A 6,000-nucleotide genomic window follows, 5' to 3' on the forward strand; every position below is an offset into this window, starting at 1 on the left:
TTTCTACTTGTTATCACAGCTAAATCTAACTTACCCTGACTGAGAGAATAACTGAATAACTGCAACTTTTACAAACTTAGGCTGGGGATGAAATATTTCTAGTCTCCTTTTCTCCATCAATCATTATCAGCACTGAGAAAGAAAAGCCATTTGAAAAAAAATTTTAAATACTACCAGATATTGTTAATAAAATCTTAATTCTAAATCACCTTACACACATTTTCCCCAAATTTCCCCAGCTAGATTATCCCATGTAAAAATCTCAATATGCTGTCCTTAGATCCACATCATCTTTATCATATTTTTTCCATTTTTTCTAATTATCTACTATAGCAACAGTCATAAAGGCTCAAATTATTAACAATTTACTATATGCCAGACATAATTCAAAGCCTTCTAATTCTGCTAATTTAATTCTAACAAGCACCCCATTAAATAGGTAAAGAGAGGTTAAGTAAAATTTCCAAGGCCACCTAAGTAGTAAAGTACATAGCTAATTCCAAATCTAGATAGTTTAGCTCTGGAGTTTATACTAATCATTTATCAATATTGTACAACAGTATACTTTGTTTGAAGATTTAGAAAGGATTAATATGTTTTGACTAGGAAGTCATGTACTAATTGAACAATTTTACAATTGAGTCATTGGTTCCTAGTCAGTAGGTATATTTATTTAATAAATATACTATATTTATTTACTATATATACACAGTTCCTGTATTTCTAAAATCACCAAAACTGGAATAGTTGAACATTTACAAGCTTTCAAAAAAAATTTCTTGGGAATATGCTAATAAGATGACAAAAGATAGGGTAAGGCAATTCCTAATAGCACTCCTCTGACCCATATCAAACGTTAAGAATTAAGTCTTCATAGATACTTCCACATTCATATATGGACAATGAATGGCAGACGGAACACCAATCCATGCATAAAACTACAAAACTTCATGTAGAATTAAAACAACCACCTAAAAAGAAAAGGGATAGCAGAGAGATGAAAGGAAGGTGCTTAACACAAGTAATTTTCCATCTCTATACCTTTTAACATGATGTCAACTTTACAGTCACGTTCCAGGTCACTCATCTATAAATTGATGACTAAAAAAGAAAAAGAATGGATCTCACCTATCAGAAATGCATTTACCCTGGGAAAAAAATGGTGTCTGGTATGCAGGAGAAGTCCTTATATATTCTGTCTGGGAATACAAAAGAGTGAAGCTGGGAAATTATGGACTCTAGATGGAATAAGTCAGAGAAGAAAGTCACCAACTGGGGCTGGGGATGTGGCTCAAGCGGTAGCGCGCTCGCCTGGCATGCATGTGGCCCGGGTTCGATCCTCAGCACCACATACCAACAAAGATGTTGTGTCCGCCGAGAACTAAAAAATAAATATTAAAAATTCTCTCTCTCTCTCTCTCTCTCTCTCTCTCTCTCTCTCTCTCCCCCTCTCTCACTCTCTCTTTAAAAAAAAAAAAAAAAAAGAAAGTCACCAACTGTTCCTAGCCACACACCTGCCCAGTTTTCAATCACACCTGGGCTGAACTGGCTTAGAGCAGCTCATCCAAGGACTGAAGAGTTGAACTGTATCTGAGGCTGCAGACACAGGAGGAACAACTCTTCAGTATGAAACCAACAACAAAAAAATCACCTATTCAAACCAAAGCAGCATCAGTCCCTGGAGGAAAATGACAGAATACAGAATCTCAAGAACTCAATATTTCTAATGCCCAGAATAAAACGGCTTCAAAGCAAACTGCCTCACCGTAGATATAGAGAATCGATTCATAATGATCAGAGAATCAATTCATCATCAAGCTGTAACAAGCAGAAATGGGTAAATTCCCAGTAACAGAGCTTCAGAAAATATGAAATAAAAGTTGACACAATTAAAGTTAGGAATAGGCAATTTCCATAACATAGTTATAAACTTTAACACCACTCTGTCGGTACTTGACATAAGACCTAGAAACACATACAGGAAAGGTGAAGAAGAATATGCATGACTGTTATGGTTTGAATGTGAGATGTCCCCCAAAAGCCCAGGTGTAAGACAATATAAGGAGTTTAGAGGAGAAATTATTGGGTTCTGAGAACCTTAATCCTTAATCCAATCAGTGGATTAATCTCTTGATAGGAATTAACTGAGTAGTAATTGAAGGTGGGTAGGGTGTGGCTGGAAGGGGAGTATCACTGGGGGTGTCCTTTTGAGATATATATATATATATATATATATATATATATATATATATATATATATGACACTATATATGTATATATTGTGTCAACTTTTATTTCATATTTTGTGAATCTCTGTTACTGCGAATTTACCCATTTCTGCTTGTTACAGCTTGATGATGAATTGATCCTCTGATCATTATGAAGCGATTCTCTATATGAAGGACCATCACTAGAGATACAGAAAAAATATCATGAACAACTTTATTTCAATAAATTTGAAAACCTGCCTGAAATAAATACATTACTTGAAAGTCATAAATTGCTCAGACAGAAAAAGACCAAAAAGTGAGTGAGAGAGAGAGAGAGAGAGAGAGAGAGAGAGAGAGAGAGAGCTGATCTTAGCCTCTCTGTCCATCCTGATCATCATGTGAACTGCTTACCTTTGCCATACTCTTCTGCCCTGATGTTCAGCCTCACCTCCAACCCTGGAGCCTGTTGTCCAGGGACTGAGACTTCTGAAACACTGAGTACCCAAATAAATTTTCCTTTTCCTTCTTGGATCTATCTTTTAGTCACAACAGCAAAATAGCTGACTAAAATAATGACAGTCAAACATCTGGATTTAATGAATATACATGCACAGAGAATTATACCTTAAAAATTTTAAAAGTGAAATATTTTCAAGTACCCAACAATGTTTAACAGAATAGAACACACAAATCTTAATGCAAGTCTTAATAAATATGAATCATTTGAAACTATACTGAGCATGTTCTCTGACCATGACAAAATTGAATTAAAAATAAAATAAGAAGATATTGCAAAGTCTCTGAAATTTTGGGACATTAACAACATACATCCAAATAGTCATTGACTTAAAGAAGAAATCATACTCGTGAACTTCATAAATTTAGGGTCATGTGTATTGTCTTTTACATGCTAAATAAATTGAATTAAAAGCAAAAAAAATCTAAAGGAAAAAAGTAAATTACAGATACATTGGAAGATATTGTGAATTAAATAATAATGAAAAGGAATCATAACAATATTTATAGAATGCATCCAAATCTATGCTTCAAGGGAAATTCAGAGCTTTCAATTTCTATTTTAGAAAAGGAGGAATAATCTAAACTTCTACCCAAAGAAGCAAGATAAAAAGGAAGAGAAAACTAAATCCAGAGAAGCTGAAGAAGGGAGAGAAAGATAAAAGAAAAATAAAGATATAAAGCAGAATTTTTTAAAAAATCTGCAAAACAAATTAGATATACCTCTAGTCACAGTGACAAGGAGTGGGGAAGATAGATGACACTAGTTTCCATATCAGGAATGGAAGGACCATCAGTAGAGATACAGAAAAAATATTATGAACAACTTTATTTCAACAAATTTGAAAACCTGTCTGAAATAAATACATTCCTTGAAAGACATAAATTGCTCAAACAGGAAAAGACCAAAAAAGTGAACTTCTTTATATTAATGAAAAACTTAAATTCAAAATGAAGAATTCTTTCATAATGAAGTCCCCAGGTTCAGGAGGGTTATTTGTGAAGCCATATCTGGTTTGCCCAGCCCCATAATGGGAGAAGGAATCAACTATAAAAGGCAGAAACTCTTCAGAGTAAGGAAGATCAGGATATTGGGATTGCAATGGAAGACCAGGGTTTATAATTACCAACATTCATCAAAATTCACAATTCAAATGGATTTATTTTATTGCATGTAAATAATGCCTTAATAAAATATTTTTAATAATTAAAACATTAAAGAAGGATATAAACTTAAAATTTCAGGAGCTATTTTCAGTTTGCCATGCAATATTTTGGCAAGATCCCTAGGACTGTGCATCAGATGAGTTTTTGTAAAACATTATAAAATTACCAATCAGGAAGGGCAAGTCTATTATAATCATATATCAGCTTTTATTTTATAAGTGGCTTAATACAGGGAGAAAGGAGAATTAGACTCAAAACACATACTTTTAATCTAGGGAAACAGTGTTAACAGTTTTTTTTTCCTAATAGATCTCTAAAGACTCTGACAAAAATTTTAAAAAATAAAAATAAACAACATCCTTCTCTTTTCAAGTTGGTTACTCTTACTGTTACAATTGGTTCCTCCTGAGGCAATGGATTTCTGTTTTGTGCACACTCTAATACTATCAGGAAATGCCAGAACTCAGCAATTGCACAGGTGAATCATATTGAGGATAGTTCAATAATATGTGGAGACAAAGAAATAATAAGAGATGGCTTACTGATCTGATATACACCAATAATAGTGGAGAACCAGGTCAAATAAAACAACCAAACAGAACACCCCTTTCAGTTCTCTTCCTAAGGCTACCAAAAGAAACTAAGTGGCAAGATACTTCTTCACTTGGATTTCAGGTTCCTCATCTAAAAAATGAAGTCATTTGGATTTGATAGTTTCTAAGGCCCTTTCCCAGCTGAAATATTTTATAGTTTGAAGTCACTAAAAGATACTATGACACAGAAATCAATTCTGAGACTAAGCATAAGTTTCACAGAGCCAATCATGAAATGTCTATGTCAAGATTTCCCCAACTTTAAATTTTATAAAATAGTTAAATTCTAAAATTAGATGCTTACTTTTTAACACAGTGAGACTATCTTTTGTATTTTGTTAAGGAATTTATAAAAAGGGAAGAATAAAAATAAATAAAAATTGGCATATGTACTGCTTCTTATGAAAATCATATTTTAATTTCAAAAAATAACAAAATATCAAATTAAAGCATATATCTTTAATTTTTGAAAATCTGACTTCCTTTTTATTCTTTTCTTATTGCAACACTGATTAATACAAATTTTATTCCTGTACTGCTTTTTGGAGTGTTTGTAATGATCGGTCAGCTCTGCATCATCCTCTTCCTGTACACTAGTTGAGAAGTCGCTGTGCTAATGAGAGTTCAGCCTTCTTCCCTATGACCCAGCTGATATCGTCTTTGATCTTCTCCTTAAGTCATCCAGCCAATAGGAAAATATTGTCTTTCTCTGAGAACAACTGAACTACTCTTAAAAACAACAAATCTAGTTAAGGTCACAAGACAACTAGAACTCTCGTATGAGTGGTGGAAATGTAAAATGGTATAAATCTTGGAAAACAGCTTGACAATAACAAAGCTATTCCTGACAGCTTGCTTACTCACAAGAAATTAAATAACATACACAAATATGACTTAAATATTCATTGCAATTTTACTCAAAATTGCACAAAAATTTTCCAAATGCCCAGTAAACAGATAATCAAATTGTGATATATTCTATATATAGTGCTCACCAATAATAAGCAACAAACTACTGATCCCTGCAACATCCTACACAAATATCAAATTTTAAAAAATACATTAAGAAAAAAAAATCCAGATAGAATAGAATCTGTCTTCTATTAGTGCATTTAAAAAAAAAAAATATATCTTTAGTTGTAGTTGGACACAATATCTTTACTTTTATGTGGTGCTGAGGATCGAACCCAGGGTCTCACATGTGTGAGGCAGGTGCACTACCACTGAGCTACAGCCCCAGCCCTTCTATTAGTGCATTTATGTAAAGTTATGGAACAAGCAAAAGAAATCTATAGTGACAGAAATTGCATCAGTGATTACTTTGGGTAAAGGGCAGTGGTGGTTGGTTGCAAAGCAAAGGTTACATTCATTTATTGTCTGTCAGACTTATCAAACTGTATATTTAAAATGTATGCATTTTAGCAACTAGGTGTGGTGGCGCACACCTGTAATCCAGCAGCTCGGAAGGCTGAGACAGGAGGATCGAAGGTTCAAAATCAGCCTCAGTCACCTTG

This window comes from Spermophilus citellus (genome assembly GCF_964194105.1).
Source record: "Spermophilus citellus genome assembly, chromosome: 11".
NCBI lineage: Eukaryota > Metazoa > Chordata > Mammalia > Rodentia > Sciuridae > Spermophilus > Spermophilus citellus.